The sequence below is a fragment of the Amblyraja radiata genome, chromosome 27, assembly GCF_010909765.2.
Source record: "Amblyraja radiata isolate CabotCenter1 chromosome 27, sAmbRad1.1.pri, whole genome shotgun sequence".
Classification (NCBI taxonomy): Eukaryota; Metazoa; Chordata; class Chondrichthyes; order Rajiformes; family Rajidae; genus Amblyraja; species Amblyraja radiata.
Genome location: NC_045982.1, coordinates 3,385,472 through 3,408,147, shown reverse-complemented (window position 1 = coordinate 3,408,147; position 22,676 = coordinate 3,385,472).

Below are 22,676 nucleotides of genomic sequence, written 5' to 3'. Positions count from 1 at the left end.
AGGACCATTCGGCCCATCGAGTCTACTCCGCCATTCAACCACGGCTGATCTACCTCTCCCTCCTAACCCCATTCTCCTGCCTTCCCCCCCACAACCTCTGACACCCGCACTAATCAAGAATCCATTTATCTCTGCCTTAAAAATATCCATTGACTTGGCAATGAATTCCACAGATTCTGACTAAAGATATTGCTCCTCATCTCTTTCCTAAAGGAAACTCCCTTAATTCTGAGGCTGTGCCCTCTGGTCCTAGACTCTCCCACCAGTGGAAACATCCTCTCTGTCCAGGATTTTCACGATTCTATAAAGTTTCAATGAGGTTCCCCCACCTCATCCTTCCAAACTCCAGCGAGTATAGGCCCAGTGCCGTCAAACGCTCATCATTGTCCGTTAAACCACCGATCCCTGGGATCGTTCTCGTAAACCTCCTCTGGACTCTCTCCAGCGCCAGGACATCCTTCCTCAGATACGGGCCCCCAAATGCTTCATGGAATATTTGGTTCCAATCTTTCCCCAATTGAGCGCCTTTCACTTCCTCACATCAAGTGCTCACATGAACATGGGGTCTGATCAGGATTCACACTGCATCAGCCTATAACATTAAATTAACAACAACAACAAAAATATGCTTATGAGTTGTAATTTAGTGAGCAATCAAGCATAATTGCCATTGCAAAAACAAACTATTAGGATGCTGCAGTCTCTCTGGGTGTGTGGTGGGATGTGATGTTCTATGCTTCAGGCTACTATGTCAGATGGGAATCGCAGGTGGCGTTCCGTATGTACATCTCGGTTCACCTACTAATCTGCAGTCTGAATTGCAACTGTCCGAATGCTAAATTAATTACAGCCCTCAAGGCTTTCCCATTGTTAATGACTCTGCTCCGAGAAGATGATCAGCCTAGCAGGGATTAACATGCCCTACATTGTGGGATCATGGAGACATTTCACTTGTTTAAGAAAGAACTGCAGATGCTGGTAAAATGGAAGGCAGACACAAAAAGCTGGAGTGAAGCCCCTGTCCCACTTTTCCGAGTTACTCACGAATTCTCCCGAGTTTTCCCCTTGATTCAAACTCGGAGATACCAGCTGTAGGTACTCGGGGCTATTTATTTTACTCGTGGATATTTTTCATCATGCTGAAAAAACGTCCCGACTTACCTGATGCCCTGCGTACTTACGGCTGGCGTTACGAGCCGCTATGAAATATCTACGGACTCTGACAGCCTCCTACGGACTCACTACGGACATTCTCCGAGTTTGAATCAAGGGGAAAACTCGGGAATATTCGTGAGTAGCTCGGGAAAGTGGGTCAGGCCCTTTACTCAGCGGGTGAGGCAGCATCTATGGAGAGAAGGAATTGGCGACGTTTCGGGTCTGAAGAAGGGTCTCGTCCCGAAACGCCGCCAATTCCTTCTCTCCATAGATGCTGCCTCACCCGCTGAGACATTTTACTTCCTCCCCATACCCTGATGGCAGCTGACAGGGCTTGGAACCCCCATACCTTCTCGTTCAAGTCTCTCACGAACATGCACACAGAAGCTCCCACACGCGGTGATAGAAAATAGACCATCGGCTTTTAGAAATATTCATGCACAATATTGTCTAACCACTTAATCCAGCTGTTCACTGTACCTCGGTACAGGTGACAATAATCAACTCAACTCAGCTAAACTAAATTAAACTAAATTAAATTAAACAAATAAATAGCCCCAGAGGGGTAGAAGGGTCCCAACTAGAAACGTCACCTATCCACCTTCTCCAAAGATGCTGCCTGACCCGCTGTGTATTTTATCTATTTTTTTCTGGAAACTGGCATCTACAGTTTAGTTTAGAGATACAGCGCAGAAACAGGCCCTTTCATCCCACCGGGTCCGCGCCGACCAGCGATCCCCGCACACTAACACCGTCCTATACGCACTAGGGACAATTTTGTTTAACATTTACAAAGCCAATTAACGTATTAGGAGTGCATGTCTTTGAAGTGTGGGAGGAAACCGAAGATCTCGGAGAAAACCCACGAAGGTCACGGGGAGAACGTGCAAACTCCGTACAGACAGCGCCCGTGGTAGGGATCGAACCCGGGTCTCCGGCGCTGCATTCGCTGTAAGGCAGCAACTCTACCCGCTGCGCCACCCTGCTGCCAGTTCCTTGTGTCTACCATGCTGCCTCACAATGTTAGATACCTGGGTGTGATCTTCATCTCGGGTCGGGCGATGGTGAATTGTCCCGCGGCCATTAAAGCCACGCCGGGTGATGCAAGGTCGCGCACCGGGTCTTGGTGTTAGAGCCCCCGGCGCGCGCTCGCAGAGTCCCGCAGCCATTCCAAGCCGCGCGGGGCGGTGCTGTAAGGCCCCGCTCCAGGAGCTCTTCAACCCCGCAACTCGGGCGGGAGAAGTCGCTGTTGCGGAAGCCCCGAAAAGTGGTCCCCCTCCAGGGACCCGCGGGCTCCCGGTGCCGCCGTCCGCCAAACCCGCAGTTGCAGCCACCGAATCTCCGGAGGTCGGGCCGCAGCAGCGTCCACCACAGCTCCACCCGCTCTGGACTCGGCCAGCTCCGCAACGGTGAGGTGAGTAGTCGGCACCACAGCCCCCGGTCTTCCTGTTGGAGGCCGCTCCTCGTTGCAGCCCCAACGACAACGGAGACCCGACAAAGAAAAGGTCGGGTCTCCCGTGCAGGGAGAGATTTAAAAGTTACCCCCAACCCCCCCACACCACCCCCACCCCCCCACACACATACCCCAACAAAAAATAACAAAAACTACATAAAAACAAAGACATAAAATAATAAAAACGCAGACGGACTGCAGAGGCCACTGCTGACGAAAGTCGCGCCGCCCACCGAATAGACGTGCGGGTTTGTAGGTTTGGTGACTTCTGCAAATTTACCCGAATGTGTAGGGAGGGGCCCTGCAAGTGGGATAACATAGAACTAGCATAAACAGGTGATCCATGGTCAGCATGGATATGGTGGGCCAAAGGGCCTGTTTTTTTTTCATCAATGAATCAAAACAATTATTGGGTGTTATTTGGTCTTTGACAGGGCTTGTAATTTAGGTGCCTTCTTTGTAAGATGCAGGCACATTGAACTGAAGACGCTGGTTTACAAAATAAGACAATATCATGTTTTACCATGGTAGACACAAGGAACTGCAGATGCTGGTTTGCAAACAAAAAATATATAAAATGCTGGAGTAACTCAGCGGGTCAGGCAGCATCTGTGGAGAACATGGATAGGTGACGTTTCACAGAGTGCTGGAGTAACTCAGCGGGTGCAGCAGCATCTATGGAGCTAAGGAAATAGGCAACGTTTCGGGTCGAAACCCTTCCGGGTTTCGGCCCGAAACGTTGCCTATTTCCAGAAGGGTTTCAGCTCGAAACGTTGCCTATTTCCTTCGCTCCATAGATGCTGCTGCACCATAACTCAGCGGGTCAGGCAGCATCTGTGGAGAACATGGATAGGTGACGTTTCACAGAGTGCTGGAGTAACTCAGCGGGTCAGGCAGCATCTGTGGAGAACATGGATAGGTGACGTTTCACAGAGTGCTGGAGTAACTCAGTGGGTCAGGCAGCATCTCTGGAGAACATGGATAGGTGACGTTTCATGTCGGGACTCGTCTTAAGATCTTTTTCTTGAAATGTGATTATGTTTGACATTTGTAGAGATTTGGAAATGTTGAAAATCTTCTCGCAGAAGTAGCTCAATGTCTCCAGAAAGACATCGATTAACTATACGAGACTGGATTGCCCTTTCATACTGTTAGTCTGTCAATAAAACTAAAATCCCATCCTCCTTACTAATGCAAGCACTGTATTGTTGCCTCTTGCCGAAGCAAAAAGCAAATGCAAAAAGCATCCTTTCCTGTAAGATTAATAGGTGGCGCAGCGGTAGAGTTGCTGCCTCACAGCGCCAGAGACCCAGGTTCGATCCCAACCACGGGCGCTGTCTGTAGGGAGTTTGTACTTTCTCCCCGTGACCTGCGTGGGTTTTCTCCGGGTGCTCTGGTTTCCTCCTACACGCCTGTCGAAATGATCAGACTCACACATAGTGATTAGAATCCATAGCAACTCTGCGGAGGAAACACTAGGTGCTTTCATCTCCATGCATTCAGCTCGTCTAACAAGAGAGAGGGAGAGAAAACTCACTATCAAGCATGTGGGTGGATCAGCAGTATGAGTGACATAGTGAGTGACATTTTCCCGATGTTGGGGAAGGCCAGAACAAGGGGTCACAGTTTAAGGACAAGGGGGAAATCTTTTAGGACCGAGATGAGAATTATTTTGTTCACACAGAGAGTGGTGAATCTGTGGAATTCTCTGCCACAGAAGGTAGTTGAGGCCAGTTCATTGGATATATTTAAGAGGGAGTTAGATGTGACCCTTGTGGCTAAAGGGATCAGGGGGTATGGAGAGAAGGCAGGTACAGGATACTGAGTTGGATGATCAGCCATGATCATATTGAATGGCGGTGCAGGCTCGAAGGGCCGAATGGCCTACTCCTGCACCTATTTTCCTTGTTTCTATGTTTCTATAAGGAATGTGCTGTGTGCATAATCTGTGTGGTAACATATATATGTATACTACTAACACACTAATCTACAATGCCCAAGACCTACAGGTTTGTAGGTTAAGTGGCTTGGTGTAGTTATAATTATTCCTGATGTGTGTATTATTACTACAGCGGGAGTGTGCGGGGATCGTTGGTTGGCGTGGACGCGGTGCGCCGGTTTGCGCGCTGTATCTGTAAACTAAACTAATCTAAATAAGTGGAGTGACTGCAATGCATAGAAACATAGAAACATAGAAAATAGGTGCAGGAGTAGAGGCCATTCGGCCCTTCGAGTCTGCACCGCCATTCAATATGATCATGGCTGATCATCCAACTCAGTATCCTGTACCTGCCTTCTCTCCATACCCCCTGATCCCTTTAGCCACAAGGGCCACATCTAACTCCCTCTTAAATATAGCTAATGAACTGGCCTCAACTACCTTCTGTGGCAGAGAATTCCACAGATTCACCACTCTCTGTGTGAAAAATGTTTTTCTCATCTCGGTCCTAAAGGATTTCCCCCTTATCCTTAAACTGTGACCCCTTGTTCTGGACTTCCCCAACATCGAGAACAATCTTCCTGCATCTAGCCTGTCCAACCCCTTAAGAATTTTGTAAGTTTCTATAAGATCCCCCCTCAATCTTCTAAATTCTAGCGAGTACAAGCCGAGTCTATCCAGTCTTTCTTCATATGAAAGTCCTGCCATCCCAGGAATCAGTCTGGTGAACCTTCTCTGTACTCCCTCTATGGCTCCACTTGTGTGACCAACGCACAAATAGCCGCCTGGCTTGGACGCCATCTTGGTTGGGATGTTACTTCATTCAACCCAAGCCTTTGATTTACATTTCATGCTCTTGAACAAGTTTTGAACTTAATGTTTTTATCAAATTCCCAGTTGCAAGTGTGGTAAGCGGAAGAGATTAACACTTGCAGGAGAAGCAAAGGCTTTCATCAATAGGGTTTTCATCTGCTTTGAGAAAGAAGAGGGATATTTCTTGCATCATGAGCTCAATCAATTATTGACCTAATGTTCCACATTGCAACATATATGATTATTCATGTCTTTAGATTCCGATTAGAAGCATTTGATAGATCTACCATCAGACGGATATATTATATGTTGACATATTTATTAATCCAACTTGACATTTCTGACTAGGCATAATTCTTCACCCGTTTTGAAACACCAAAGGGGCTTTCTTTTATCCAGCACATAATCTGCATAAATTAATGCTAATATACTAATTTGTATATCACAATATTGCTCAGTTATCTACGTTAGTTTTCTGCAGTTGCAACGCAGCACGGTGGCGCAGCGGTAGATTCGCTGCCCCACAGCGCCAGGGACCCAGGTCTGATCCAGACCACGAGTGCTGTCTGTACGGAGTTTGAACGTTCTCCCCGTGAACCACGTGGGTTTTCTCCGGGTGCTCCGGTTTCCACCCACATTCCAAAGATGAACAGGTTTGTAGGTTAATTGGCTTGGAATAATTGTAAATTGTCCCTAGTGTGTGTAGGATAGCGTTTGTCTGCGGGGATCGCTGGACGACGCGGACTCGATGCTAGGAGACTGCAAGGTGACTTGGATAGGCTGGGTGAGTGGGCAAATGTTTGGCAGATGCAGTATAATGTGGATAAATGTGAGGTTATCCATTTTGGTGGCAAAAACAGGAAAGCAGACTATTATCTAAATGGTGGCCGACTAGGAAAAGGGGAGATGCAGCGAGACCTGGGTGTCATGGTACACCAGTCATTGAAAGTAGGCATGCAGGTGCAGCAGGCAGTGAAGAAAGCGAATGGTATGTTAGCTTTCATAGCAAAAGGATTTGAGTATAGGAGCAGGGAGGTTCTACTGCAGTTGTACAGGGTCTTGGTGAGACCACACCTGGAGTATTGCGTACAGTTTTGGTCTCCAAATCTGAGGAAGGACATTATTGCCATAGAGGGAGTGCAGAGAAGGTTCACCAGACTGATTCCTGGGATGTCAGGACTGTCTTATGAAGAAAGACTGGATAGACTTGGTTTATACTCTCTAGAATTTAGGAGATTGAGAGGGGATCTTATAGAAACTTATAAAATTCTTAAGGGGTTGGACAGGCTAGATGCAGGAAGATTGCTCCCGATGTTAGGGAAGTCCAGGACAAGGGGTCACAGCTTAAGGATAAGGGGGAAATCCTTTAAAACCGAGATGAGAAGAACTTTTTTCACACAGAGAGTGGTGAATCTCTGGAACTCTCTGCCACAGAGGGTAGTCGAGGCCAGTTCATTGGCTGTATTTAAGAGGGAGTTAGATGTGGCCCTTGTGGTTAAAGGGATCAGAGGGTATGGAGAGAAGGCAGGTACGGGATACTGAGTTGGATGATCAGCCATGATCATATTGAATGGCGGTGCAGGCTCGAAGGGCCGAATGGCCTACTCCTGCACCTAATTTCTATGTTTCTATGTTTCTATGATGGGCCGAAGGGCCTGTTTCCGCGCTTCATCTCCCAACCAAACTAAATCAAACAACCAAGGCTATTCATTGAAAGGTTAAATTATTCCAATTGAAGGTCAGTTCAAATGTACTTAAAAGCTTCAGAATCATTAGGTTCTTTGTGCTAAATTTCAAAATGTGATAAGATTGCTACAACCTTTTTAAGAAATGTTAGATTCCAAGAAACAACACTGTCTCATTTTCATTTTATGCATTTTGAAAGGAGGCTTTCCGGAATATTCTTATCTCTTTCTGATTGACAAATGTCATCTTAGAAAAATCCAAGCATGACTCATAATTGTTGAATGTTAATTCTTAAGGATGTAATTTGGTTTTAAAATCTGACCTTTTAAATTCTAGCGTAACCTTTAGCAATTTTGAATGCCCTCGAATCAGTCTCATAGAAACGTCATTGATTGTCCCAGAATTTCCTGGGGCAGGCGTCTGCCCTGAAAGGAACTGGAATTTCTCCCAGTAAATGTGTAGGAAGGAACTGCAGATGCAGGTTTGCAGATAGACACAAAAAGCTGGAGTAACTCAGCAGGAGAGGACGCATCTCTGGAGAGAAGGAATGGGTGACGTTTTGGGTCGAGACCCTTCGTCAATCTGAAGAAGGGTCTCAACCCGAAATGTCACCCAGTCCTTCTCTCCAGAGATGCAGCCTGTCCTGCTGAGTTACTCCAGCTTTTTGTGTCATGCATTCTTCTAAAGGGCCGGTCCCACCAGCGCATGCGACTGCATGCGGCGAGCGCGACCTAACGTGGTCGCTTGAGCCGTACTGCCTCGCGGGACTGGTCCCACTTCGATCGCTGGAGCCGTATGGAGCTGTGCGGAGCTGGTCCCGACATCGCGCGGGGCTCCGAAAAACTGACACTGTCCAAAAATCCCACGTGGCAACGAGGAAACACTTTTTCTCACAGAGAGTGGTGAGTCTATGGAATTCTTTGCTGGTGGAGGCTGGTTCTCTGGATGCTTTCAAGAGAGAGCTAGATAAGGCTCTTAAAAATAGCGGAGTCAGGGGATATGGGGAGAAGGCAGGAGCGGGGTACTGATTGGGGATGATCAGCCATGATCACATTGAATGGCGGTGCTGGCTCGAAGGGCCGAATGGCCTACTCCTGCACCTATTGTCTATTGTCCCTATAGCGTGGGGTAGTGCTAGTGTGACTCGGTGGGCCGAAGGACCTGTTTCCACGCTGTATTTCTAAAGTTTAAAGACTAGGTAAAGGAACTCCAATAACATACAAGCTTATAGGTTAATAGCTTGGAAATAATTATAAATTATACAATATGATACCATCGAACTTTATTTATCCCAGGAGGGAAATTGATCTGCCAACAGTCATAAAACACAAAATACATCAAACATGAAATTAAAGTGACAAGTGGAAAGGCTTGGGGGATGTGCAGAGAGTGTGGGGGTGGGGGGGGGGAGTCAGTCTCAGTCTACCCCACGACAGAAGAGGGAGGAGTTGTACAGTTTGATAGCCACAGGGAAGAAGGATCTCCTGTGGCAGTTCTGTGCTGCATCTTGGTGGAACCCTCGTGTGTGTAGAGTAGTGTTAATGTGCGGGGACCGCTGGCCGGCACAGACTCGGCGGGCCGAAGGGCCTGTTCCCACGCCGTATATTTCTAAACTAAACGTCTATCAGGCAGGAAGAGGCTTCCTGTAATTGTTGCAACACAAAGGGAAAGGTAAGGAGCCAAACCTTAGTGAACAATATTTAAGAATTAGGAATTTAAGATTAAGAACAGCCACATTGAGTGGAAAACCAGGAGGCTCAGAGAGGCATCTTTGCTGCACTTGGCCGGGCTGTAAGGAATGGATTTACCGTACGTGGAGTCAGGAAGGGGCACTTTGTGTTTCTCGATGAAATAATAAGTTGCCGGCAGCCAATGATGGCTCGTGGCCATCTTTGACAGCTGAGGCAATGCTGTGCGTTACCATGGCAACAAGACCACCGGCCTTTGAAATGAATTACATATTCTGTCGCGGCGTGTCTGAAAGATTCCCGCGTAAGTACTTCACACACGTCGGGTCAGTGAATGAATCGCAGCAGGTCCAAGCGCACCCGGGCCTCTCCCTCTTCTCCCCTCTCCCATCTGTGTGAAAACGCACGCACACCTCCAGATTCAGGGGCAGTTTCTTCCCAGCTGTTATCAGGCAAGTGAACCATCCTACCACAACCAGAGAGCGGTCCTGAACTACTATCTACCTCATTGGTGACCCTCGGACTATCTTTGATTGGACTTTGCTGGCTTTGCCTTGCACTAAACGTTATTCCCTGATTATGTATCTGTACACTGTGAACGGCTCGATTGTAATCACGTATTGTCTTTCCGCTGACTGGTTAGCACGCAACAAAAAGCTTTCCACTGTACTTCTTGCCATAGAGGGAGTACAGAGAAGGTTCACCAGACTGATTCCTGGGATGGCAGGACTTTCATATGAAGAGAGACTGGATAGACTCGGCTTGTACTCGCTGGAATTTAGAAGATTGAGGGGGGATCTTATAGAAACTTACAAAATTCTTAATGGGTTGGACAGGCTAGATGCAGGAAGATTGTTCCCAATGTTGGGGAAGTTCGGGACAAGGGGTCACAGTTTAAGGATAAAGAGGGAAATCCTTTAGGACCAAGATGAGAAAAATATTTTTCACACAGAGAGTGGTGAATCTCTGGAACTCTCTGCCACAGAAGGTAGTTGAGGCCAGTTAATTGGCTATATTTAAGAGGGAGTTAGATGTGGCTAAAGGGATCAGAGGGTATGGAGAGAAGGCAGGTACAGGATACTGAGTTGGATGATCAGCCATGATCATATTGAATGGCGGTGCAGGCTCGAAGGGCCGAATGGCCTACTCCTGCACCTATTTTCTATGTTTCTATGTACTTCCGAGTCCGCGCTGGCCAGCGATCCCTGCACACTAACACTATCCTTCACACACTAGGGACAATTTTACATTTTATACCAAGCCAATTAACCTACAAACCTGTGCGTCTTTGGAGTGTGGGAGGAAACTGGAGAAAACCTCCACGTGATCAGAGGGAGAACGTACAAACTCCATAGAGACAGCACCCATAGTCGGGATCGAACCCGGGTCTCTGGTGCTGTAAGCGCTGTTATGCCCCTGTTCCACTTAGGAAACCTGAACGGAAACCTCTGGAGACTTTGCGCCCCACCCAAGGTTTCCGTGCGGTTCCCGGAGGTTTTTGTCAGTCTCCATACTTGCTTCCACTACCTGCAACCTCCGGCAACCACCTGCAACCTCCGGGAACCGCACGGAAACCTTGGGTGGGGCGCAAAGTCTCCAGAGGTTTCCGTTCAGGTTTCCTAAGTGGGACAGGGGCATGAGGCATCAACTTTACCGCTGCACCACCGTGCCACCCATTGGTTCAATAGCTCCCTATCCCCCATTTGAAACAATGGCATTTAACGATGAGTCCCTTCTGTTTAAACAAGAATACATTTATTTTTGAAGTGTTGGCAACGCAGATGTGAATTTGATTGAGATTATAAACATATGCCTGTTACCAGCTGCTTGGCTGTAACTTTGTGCTAAAGCTATACATATGGCTTGTGGAAACTCCCAACTCTGATCATCTCAAAGGATAACAGGAAAGAGGTGGCACATGTTGGAATATGGAGCAAGATACGCACTCAATGGGCCAAGCAGCATCTGTGGGGGAAGGAGCACTATGTAACAGCTGTGAAGAAGGTTCTCGACCTGAAACGTCACCTAATTCTTTTCTCCAGAGATGCCGCCTGTCCCGCTGAGTTACTTACTCCAGCTTTTTGTGTCTATCTTCGGTTTAAACCAGCATCTGCAGTTCCTTCCTACACATCAGAAGAATGCGTACCGCAATAACCTATCTGAACTCCCGGTGGCTCAGCACTTCAACTCCCCCTCCCATTCCCAATCCGACCTCTCTGTCCTGGGTCTCCTCCATTGCCAGAGTGAGCAACAGCACCTCATATTCCGTCTGGGGACCTTGCGTCCGGATGGCATTAACATTGAATTCTCCCAATTTTGCTAGCCCTTGCTGTCTCCTCCCCTTCCTTAACCCTCTAGCTGTCTCCTCCCACCCTCCCATCCGCCCGCCCTCGGGCTCCTCCTCCTCCTCCCCTTTTCCTTCCCCCCCCACCCCCCATCAGTCTGAAGAAGGGTTTCGGCCCGAAACGTTGCCTATTTCCTTTGCTCCATAGATGCTGCTGCACCCGCTGAGTTTCCCCAGCAATTTTGTGTACCTTCAGAAGAATGCATGTTGGTCGGCATGGACAAGATGGGCTGAAGGGCCTGTTTCAATGCTGCATGACTAATATTTGCTTTCTCCCCCTTTGACGAAAAACAGATTTTTGTCCCTTTTCAAAAGTTACATGAAATATGTATAGAAGACCCAAATTTTAGAGTGTGGCTGAAATATTATTCCAAGTAGTTATCTAAGTAATGGCTAGAAGTCCGAAGGCAAATTATACGTGTCAAAATAAATTAGGAGCTGTGCAGATGGAATTAAGATGCTTTATGTGAAACATGTCCACTCATGCCAATGTGCTGTGCTGGACAGTCTTAATTGAAATGCTAGCTCCCTGTGAAGAGGCATTAAGATGTCAAATTATATGAATGGCATTCTGCAAAGCAATAAAATGCTCGGTTGAAAAGAGGAAGTGAATTGTTTCAATGAGAGACTGGCTGTCAAATTGACCATGCAAATTCCAGTATATAGCATGTGTAAGAAGGAACTGCAGATGCTGCTTAATGCCCATGCCCCACTTCCGTGCGGTTCCCGGAGGTTGCAGGTGGTTGCCGGAGGTTGCAGGTAGTGGAAGCAGATAAGGAGACTGACAAAAACCTCCGGGAACCTCCGGGAACCGCACGAAAACCTTGGGTGGGGCGCAAAGTCTCCAGAGGTTTCCGTTCAGGTTTCCTAAGTGGGACAGGTGCATTAAACCATTCCCTCTCTCCCTATCCATCCCCCACCCAAGCCGCACCAGCTTCTCGTTCTCACCCAACAAACAGCTAACAATGGCCTGTTTCCTTTATCATCGATACTTTTCTGCATATCTTCCATTCATTGTTCTTTATCTCTCCACATCACCGTCCATACCTCTCGTTTCCTTTATCCCCAACCAGCCCGAAACGTCGCACATTGCTTCTCTCCAGCGATGCTGCCTGTCCCGCTGAGTTACTCCAGCTTTTTGTGTCTATCTCTGCTCTGAAGATTGTTTGGGGCGGCTCGGTGGCGCAGCGGTAGAGTTGCTGCCTCACAGCGCCAGAGACCCGGGTCGATCCTGACCACGGGCGCTGTCTGTACGGAGTTTGTACGTTCTCCCCGTGACCTGCTTGGGTTGTCTCCGAGATCTTTGGTTTCCTCCCACACTCCAAAGACGTGCAGGGGATATGGGGAGAAGGCAGGAACGGGGTACTGATTGGGGATGATTAGCCATGATCACATTGAATGGCGGTGCTGGCTCGAAGGGCCAAATGGCCTCTACTCCTGCACCTATTGTCTATTGTCTATTGTTTGTTGGTTAATTAACTTGGTATAAATGTAAATTGTCCCTAGTGTGTGCAGGATAGTGCTAGTGTATGTTGATTGCTGGTCGGCGCAGACTCGATGGGCCGAAGGGCCTGTTTCCGTGCTGTATCTCTAAACTAAACTAAACTGAAGAAGCATCTCGACCCGAAACGTCACCTATTCCTTTCCTCCAGAGATGCTCTCTGACCCGCTGAGTTACTTCAGCTTTCGTGTGTCTAAACTCACAGAGAGAATTCATCTGTAACTCAACAGGGTTTGATCTCTTGTTAAAATGGCCATCGCAGCTTAGAGCACAGTCATAACACACATCGCTGAGGCTTCTGAACCACGAAGCTTTGGAACAAAGGGACGTTGGAATTATTGATCCTCAACACACACACGTTCACACACTCATAACCCCATATCAACCAGCAACAGTATCAAATGTCCTTCCTGTAATCTCTGATCTAGTTATATCTCCAGGGGCACCGACCCTGACCAGACAGTCACCCACCTCATCTTCAGAGGCAAACGGCCAAAGCCTGATTTACTGTAGTGTTGTTTAAGCCATGGCCGTTTCAAAGCATAACATTGTCACATCTCCCGCTCAGAGTTTGCCACAAACACTGACACAAAATGCTGGAGTAACTCAGCGGGACAGGCAGGATCTCCGGAGTGAAGGAGTGGGTGACGTTTCGGGTCGAGACCCTTCTTTAGACTATACCCAGTGTGGGTAGGATAGTGCTGGTGTACAGGGTGATGGCTGGTCGGCCTGGACTCGGTGGGCCGAAGGCCCTGTTTCCGCGCTGCATCTCTGAACTAAACTAAACCACGGGTGACGTTTCGGGTCGAGACCCTTCTTCAGACTGAGAGTCAGGGGAGAGGGAAACGAGAGATATGGAAGGGCAGGGCGTGTGAACGAGAGGTCAAAGCGGAATGTCGCAGAACTCTCGTCCGGTGAGAGGAGGAGAACTTCTTCAAAGGAGAGACGTACCTTGAGGACATGTCACGGTGGAGCAGATGAAATGTGTAGGAAAGAACTGCAGATGCTGGTTTACATGGATGCACTCATACATTATCGACTGCTTCCCCTCCTAGTAGGGACTTACACACGACTAGACGTTGCAGTTACACATTCTTCTGCAACCCAGTGGTTTGACAACAAACATGGCCCCTTTCCTTTCTCATCGATACTTTTTTGAAAATCTTTCATTAATTTCTTCTATATCTTTCCATAACAAAAGTCTGAACATTAATAGCCCAATATCAGTTTATTTGCTCTTTATCTGTTTTATTTATTCATGTGTGTATATATTTATATAATGGTATATGGACACACTGATCTGTTCTGTAGTCAATGCCTTCTATATTCTGTTGTGCTGAAGCAAAGCAAGAATTTCATTGTCCTAGCTGGGACACATGACAATAAACTCTCTTGAATCTTGAACAGCGTCTATATCTCTCGTCCCCCCCCCCCCCCCCCCCCACCCCAATTCTCCTTCTGAAGAAGGGTCTCACAAGGCCATAAGGTCATAAGGAATAGGAGTAGTATTAGGCCATCCGGCCCACCAGGTCTACTCCGCCATTCAATCATGGCTGATCTATCTCTCCCACCTGATCTCTCCCACCCGCTCCTTCTCTCCAGAGATGCTGCCTCTCCCGCTGAGTTACTCCACCCCCTCCTCTCTGATAACTTGGTTATAATAACGAGAACAGAGCTCGCCTTCTGCTTTGTTTAAGAAAGAACGGCAGATGTTGGAAAAATCAAAGGCAGACAAAATTGCTGGAGAAACTCAGCGGGCGAGGCAGCATCTATGGAGCCAAGGAATAGGCGACGTTTCGGGTGCTGCCTCACCCGCTGAGTTTCTCCAGCAAATTTGTCTACCTTGCCTTTTGCTATTATACATTCATCAATCACTGTGGCAATGATGTACCCTTTTAAACTGGACCTGTCCAGCATCACAGCAGAGGCACCAGCGACAATCGATGACCAGAGGCCCTTCTTAGAAACATTCCTGCATTTGCAAGCACTTGAATGATAGCATATTATTTTATCTGTCAGATGCATTAATGTTTATAGCGTCAAATGTAAATGATGCTGTTCGAAACCCAGCCAGGCTGGATTTAATTTTATTTAAAAAATGTATCGTGCATCTTAAGAGTGGTTCGGTGTTGAGCTTATCGTTCATCCCGAATGAAATATTGATCTTGGTGATTATACGCTCATTAAATATGATTAATGCAGCTATTTTATTAATTGTAATTTATGACTTGATGAAGACACTCCTTGAAATATAATTGTTTCTTGCTGGCAATTTTACTCAAGGTCACCTTGCCTCTCTCTACTTTTCCAAACAAGGATGTGTGCTCCCACATATTGAATTCATAAGTTCGTAGTTACAGGTGCAGAATAAGGCCATTTGGCCCATCAACTCTACTCCGCAATTCAATCATGGCTGATCTATCTCTCTCTCTCAACCCCATTCTCCTGCCTTCTCCACATAACCCCTGACACCCGTACTAATCAAGAACCAATCAATCTCTGCCTTAGAGATATCACAGAAATATAGAAAGTAGTTGCAGAAGTAGGCCATTCGGCCCTTCGAGCCAGCACCACCATTCAATATGATCATGGCTGATCATCAAGAATCCTGCTTTCTCCCCATATCCCTTGATTCCGTTAGCCCTAAGAGATAAATCTAACCCTCTCTTGAATACATCGATATTCATTGATTTGACCTCCATAGCCGTCTATGGCAATGGATTCCACAGATTCACCACCCTCTGACTAAAGAATTAGACTCCTATCAGTAAAATAAAACTGATAGAACTTCAATGGAGTTGGCTGACTGTGACTGAATTAGTTATTCAAATGAAGATGCCATTATAATAACACCTTTAGACACTGCACGGATATAAATATTTGAAAATGATGAACAATCAAGTATTTTTAGTAAGTTAGAAAAATGTTTAACAAATGATAATTGAGTAATATTCGGTAGGGGGCGCTGCACTGGCAGCAGCCTGTCGGCAGCGTGTCCGTCTTTTTTCTACTTTTTTATTTTTTTAGTATGTTTAAAAGTCTGTTTTTAATGTTTCTTTGTGTGTTATGTGTGGGGGGTGGTGTGGGGGGGGTAAGGGGGGAAACCGTTTCGGCCGCCTCTTCCACGGAGAGGCGACTTTTTCAGGTCGCCTCCCCCGTGGCCTAACAGCAAGGATCGGCGCGGCCTTTCCCGGAGACGCGCCCGGAGCTTCAGCGGCGGGCGCAGCGTGGACTCTCGGCGCGGAGCGGGTGAGACCTCGCTGGAGGGGAACGCTCCGTTACGCTGGCCCGCGGCAGCCGGCAGCCTGAAGCCGCGGTCTGCAGAACTCCAGCTGGTACGGCGTCTACAGCCCGGGATCTCACGTTGGGGACCCGGGTGGAAGAAGAAGCTTCCACCGCCGGCCCGCGGCCATCTTCTACCGCGGGCGCGGTATGGACTTATCATCTCCCCTGGAGGGGAGCTTCGACCGCCGGCCCTGCGGTCTGCGGTGCTTCCGGCTGCGGCACGGCAGGTACTTAAAAACTTTGACCGCCGGCCTGCGGCCTACACCAGCCTGAAGCCGCGGTCTCTGGTTGGGAAGAGCCGATCCTGGACTCACCTTGACTTTGACTTTGTCCCTTACCATCTGGACGCCCGCAGCAACGGCTGTGGAGGGTGGTGGTCCCGACCACGGGGGAAAATGGAGGAGGACTGGCCAAGCTCTGTGCCTTCCACCACAGTGATGAATGCTGTGGTGGATGTTTGTGTAAAATTTTTATTGTGATTGTGTTCTTTATTACTGTACCGCTGCTGGCAACCCAAATACCACCGACCTTGGTTGTGTGGCAATTAAATTATATTAAATTATATCAAAATCAAATACTCTGTCTGTGAATGGAAAATAAACAAACTGCAGATACTAGAAATCGCAACGAGAATAAAAAAGCTGGAAACACTCAGCAGGTCAGGCAGCATCCGTGGAAAGAGAAACAGGGTTAATATTTTAACTCAGTAAACTTTTCACCAGAACTCATTTAGTATATAGGCACAAAATGCTGGAGTAACTCAGTAGGTAAGGCAGCATCCCCGGAGAAAAGGAATGGGTGACGTCACCTATATCTTCTCCCCAGAGACGCTGCCTGACTTGCAGAGTTACTCCAGCATTTTGTGTCTATCTTCGGTGGAAACCAGCATCTGCAGTTTCTTGTTATTGTATATTCAATCACCCCTTCCTTGGAATCCTGGCTCTGGTTATTAACTTATCAACAATATATTTTATCATTAATATGTATCAAACATTCTAACACACAAATGTTCCAATTGACACAAGGGTTTAAATCGAACACTCCCTGATCAACCATGGTAATGTTCGATGGAACAATACTGAGCATATTACACATAGTGTAAGAGTCAGGAAGACATGATACAGGTTTATAGGACTTTGATAGGCACAAAGTGCTGGAGTAACTCAGCAGGTCAGCCAGCATCTTTGGGGGAAATGGATGGGTGACGTTTCGGGTCGGGACCCTTCTTCAGAATGAAAGTAGGGGGTGAGAGGAAGGGAGGGGGGGAGGGTGAAGAAGCCGGAGAGACCCAGGAATTCAAGAGAGAATTAGATATAGCTCTTAGCGCTAACGAGTGAGGCGGCATCTATGGAGCGAAGGAATAGGCGACGTTTCGGGTCGAGACCCTTCTTCTGACTGATGTGGGGTGGGGGGAGGGGGGGCAGGAAGAAGAAAGGAAGAGGCGGAGACAGTAGGCTGTGGGAGAGCTGGGAAGGGGAGGGGAAGGAGGGAGAAAGCAAGGACTACCTGAAATTGACGAAGTCAATGTTCATACCGCTGGGGTGTAAACTGCCCAAGCAAAATATGAGGTGCTGCTCCTCCTCCAATTTGCGGTGGGACTCACTCCGGCCATGGAGGAGGCCTCACTAACCTGACTTCAGAAGCACAGAACCAGAGTAAAGGTGGATCATCCATAACCGCAAGGGACTAATTGAGAAGAATGTCAACATGGACAGACTTAGTTGCTTAAACATCATCTCAGCTGTGTGCCAGAATGTGGCACAAAGGGTTTTTAATAAAACAAGGATAGTGGCACGGTGGTTTAATTATATGGCTGTATGGTGAATACACATTTCACTCTGCCAACTGGCACATGTGACAAATAAATGTATCTTGAATTTTGAATCTCGGTAGAGTTGCTGCCTCACAGCGCCAGAGACCCGATTTCGATCCTGACTACGGGTGCTGTCTGTACGGAGTTTGTAGCCATGTTCTCCCTTCGTGACCACGTGGGTTTTCTCCGGGTGCTCTGGTCTCCTCCCACACTCCAAAGATGAGCAGGTTTGTAGGTCGCGTAAGAAGGAACTGCAGTTGTTGGTTTAAACCAAAGATTGACAACAATGTTGGGGTAGCTCAGCGGGGCAGGCAGCATCTCTGGAGAGAATGGAATGGGTGATGTTTCGGGTCGAGACCCTTCTTTTGTAGGTTTCATTGGCTTTGGTAAAAAATCGCAAATTGTCCCTAGAATGTGTAGGATAGTGCTAGCGTACGGGGCTATCGATCGCTGGTCGGCGTGGACCCGGTGGGCCGAAGGGCCTGTTTCCGCACTGTATCACTCAAGTCCATGGAATAAATCCTTCCTTGCATGTGCAGAGAAACCCATTAGAAATACTGCGACCAATCTCTTTGAAACCTAATCATGACTCGGAGCGATGCAAAAATTATACTTCATAAGCTGAGTTCACTCATTGAAAATTGAGTTGATGCAGTAAAATGTTCTCGTTACCCTTCTGAGCCCTACGGAGCCATTGATTCACCTCTTCCAGCAACACCTTGTAGCTGGAAGCTTCGTTTTAATTGAGACGACTATATTTAGACACTTCTAGACTTTCCTTTGAGTTCAGCATGTTTTTCACACTGCTATTTTGCAGACTATGAGGAATTTTTTTTTTTTCGTTTTTGGGGCTTAAGAAATGGCAGAGGAACTCAAGCCGAACTTATATAGAGCAAAGGGTAAGATATGGTGTGCGGTTCTCAAGGTGGCACGGTGGCACAGCGATAGAGTTGCTGCCTCACAGCGCCAGAGATCCGGGTTCGATCCTGACTACGGGGTGCTGTCTGTACAGAGTTTATACGTTCCACCTGTGACCACGTGGGTTTCCTCCCGCACTCCAAAGATGTGCAGGTTTGTCGGTTAATTGACTTGTGTAAATTGTCCCTAGTTTGTAGGATTGACGGCTGGTTGTCGTGGACTTGGTGGGCCAAGGGTTTGTTCCCATGTTGTATCTCTAAGAATGGAATTTTTTTTTAATGTTCCAACGCAGTATCCGAGGTGTGTATGATGTCTTATTGATACCTAGGCTTGAAGAATTAGTGTCATAGAGACATAGGGCACAGAAGCAGGCCCTTCGGCCCAACCTGACCATGCCAACCAAGAGACAGAGTGTTTTATTGTCATGTTTCCCAGATAGAACTATGACATTCTTACTTGCTGCAGCACAATGGCATATAGAAACATAACTCGCTCTAAACAATATAATAAACCAGAAACAAAGTTCAGTGTTTATATATATACTAGACCAAGTGGGACCCATTGGGTCCCTATCACACGGGAGGCCTGGTCCCCCAACGCAATATTCAACCACTCACCCATAGCCCCCACGAGAAACCTGGTTCCCCCAACGCAACCCGTTCCCCAACGCAAGATTCCACCACTCACCCGTTCCCCCAACGCAACCCGTTCCCCCAACACAATATTCCACCACTCACCCATAGCCCCCAACTGTGCAGGGGCGGCTCATTTCCCCTTATTCACCCTCCCTCGTTTGAAACTTTACAAAAACATGCAAGTGTACTTGCTAGGGCTGCCAGGACTCAGTGTCCTGGGATAGCAACATTGTAGCTACATTCCCATTGTGACGTCATAGCTGTAACTGCCAGTGCAGATGGAAGAGATTTTTCTCAAAGTGGGATTTTGTAAAGTTAAAAATGTGAATAACTTGTTAAATATAACATCAATCTGAACGAAACGATACACCACACCACAGGACAATTGTGAGTAAGGTGGTCCAAATATTGTAGCGCTATCGTGTATCATTTTGGCGTAGTTCGTGGATCACATAGGAAAACAGGCACACACACACACATGCATAGAAGCAAACAAGATGAGAGTTTTAGTAATATACTAGACCAAGTGCAGACCCGTTGGGTCTGTTCCCCCAACGTGCGGTTGTGGGGGGGGGGGGGAGCGGCATGCAGCATCACACACTAACTACCCCCCCTCCCCCTCCCGCACTCACGCTAATAGAGGGGAGGAGGGGGCAGAGAGAGAGAGGGGGGGGAGGAGAGAGGGGGGGAGGAGAGAGGGGGGGAGGAGAGGGGTGGGAGGAGAGGGGGGGGAGGAGAGGGGGGGGGAGGGAGAGGGGGGGAGAGAGAGGGGGAGAGAGAGGGGGGAGAGAGAGGGGGGAGAGAGGGGGGGAGAGAGAGGGGGGGGAGGAGAGGGGGGAGGAGAGGGGGGGGAGAGGGGGGGGGAGGGGGGGGAGGGGGGAGGGGGGAGGAGAGGGGGGCGAGGAGAGGGGGGGAGGAGAGGGGGGGAGGAGAGAGGGGGGAGGAGAGGGGGGGGGGAGGAGGAGAGGGGGGGGAGGGAGAGGGGGGGGAGGAGAGGGGGGGATGGAGGAGAGGGGGGAAGAGGAGAGGGGGGATTGGAGGAGAGGGGGATTGGAGGAGGGGGGAGGAGGAGAGGGGGTGGAGAGGGGGGGGAGGAGAAGAGGGGGGGTGGAGGAGAGGGGTGGAAGAGGAGAGGGGGGAGAAGAGAGAGGGGGGCGAGGAGAGGGGGGGAGAGGAGAGGGGGGGGGAAGGAGAGGGGGGAGAGGAGAGGGGGGGAGAGGAGAGGGGGGGAGAGGAGAGGGAGGGGGGGAGGAGAGGGGGGGAGAAGAGGGGGGAGAGGAGAGGGGGGGAGAGGAGAGGGGGGGGAGAGGAGAGGGGGGGGAGAGGAGAGGGGGGAGAGGAGATGGAGGAGGGGGGAGGAGAGGAGATGGAGGAGGGGGGGGGGGGGGGGGGGAGGAGAGGAGAGGAGAGGGGGGGGGGGGGGAGAGGGAGTGCCTTTTTACTTCAACCCAAACCCAAACAACTATTTGCAGGCAGTTCTTTTTTTTACCTCTAACCATATTTTCATTTTCAAACCAAATTAAGGGTACTCACAGTGCTGTAGACATTTGTCAGTGTCATTCAAAGCTCTGATTGAGGCACACCACTTGCAGAGACTGATTGAGGCACACCACTTCCTGGTTTTATATTCCCTCCCTCTCCCTCCAGCGGGGGCAGCAGAGAGAATGGGGAATGTTGTAAAAACATTAATATCTCTGTCAATTTTCATCGATAGGAAAAATCCTCGGCACACATACGGCGGAGGGGGGCTCTGAGCGAGGTGGCCAAAAATGACGGCCGTAGGTGGCGGCGTACTCTCGGAAACCGCAGCACAGAAAGCCAAAACCGGTCAAGAACAGAGTTTTAGTAATATAAATAGATAGATATATATTTATACACATATTCTCACACAGAGACACATGTAGATGTTGTGTCTATCCATATGTTTCTCCCCCATCTCTTTGCACCCTTTCTGTAGCATTCACATCTCCTCAACTCCCACAAGATACCCCATCTATGCCAGTCCCACCGGCCCGCGTTTGGCCCATACCGTTCCTAGACATGTATTGCAATAGATTGGCCAAATCGTTTACAATGGCATAATATTTAAAGTGGTGGGAAGAGACTGAATGAAGTGGGGAGGAGGGGCGGGAGGAGGAGGAATCAGATGGGAGAGAGAGGGAAGTGAGGGGGGAGACGATGATATGAGGGGGAGAGGGAATGGGGTAAGGGGAGGGGAAAGGCTGAGGTCGGGGGAAATGTGATGAAGGAATGTGAGGATGTGCTGATTTGGCCAGCAGCATAATCAAGGACCAGTCTAACTCCAGTCACTCCCTCTTCTCCCCTCTCCCATCAGGCAAGAGGTGTGAAAACGCACACCTCCAGAATCAACAGTTTCTTCCTAGCTGTTATCAGGCAACTGAACCATCCTCTCACCAGTTAGAGTGTGGTCCTGACCACTCGGCCCAACTTGCCCACGCCAACCTAGATACGCTATCTACGCCAGTCCCACTTGCCCTTGCTTGGCCAATATCCCTCGATATCTTTCCTATCCACGTACCTGTCCAGGTGTTGCACGTAAATACTACTTTTCTTTCTTTTACCATAGTGATACAGCGCGGAAACAGGCCCTTCGGCCCGCCGAGTCCGTGCCGTCCAGTGACCATCCTGTACACTAACACTATCCTACACTCTAGGGCCAAATTACAATTTTACCAAAACTAATGAATCTACAAACCTGCACATCTTTGGAGATCGGAGCACCCAGAGAAAACCCAAGCGGTCACAGGGAGAACGTGCAAACTCCGTACAGACAGCACCCGTAATCAGGATCGAACCCGGGCCTCCGGCGTTGTATCCCGCCATTCCCTCCATATCGATATGCCTAACCAAATGTCTCTTAAAAGGCAAATTTGCCTAAACTAACAGTCGTACAGATTTGCACATCAATTGGCTTTGGAAAAATTGTAAAATTGTCCCAGTAGATTAGTGTAGCAGGGATCGCTTGTCGGCACAGACTCGGTGGGCCGAAGGGCTTGTTTCCGCGCAGTATCTCTCGTCTACAGTCTAAAAGCAGAGTTGCTTTCTGAGCTTGCTGTTGTAAAGCAGATTAGGATTAGATAAAAAGCATTAAACCATTTGATCCAATATTATTAACAGGAAAAGGATTAGTCTTCATGCTCACTATTAATATTAAATGTTTCATTTCAGCCGCAGGGCATGGAGTCTCGTAGTAACCAGTGAATATAATTTATAAAGCTAAGTATAATGACTATATTTCTTGTTTTATTGTGGAAGGATGATATAATCCTTTGTGATCATACAGCTACATTCTAAAGTGTTTCTGTGAGTAGTTCTTACTATAAAGTGGAATAAATTATTGCATTCATTTTCACTTGGGCTTGAAATAGAAATGGTGGAGAAAATCCCGTTTCAAGCTTATCCTCAGGTGCTGTCTGTGTGGAGTT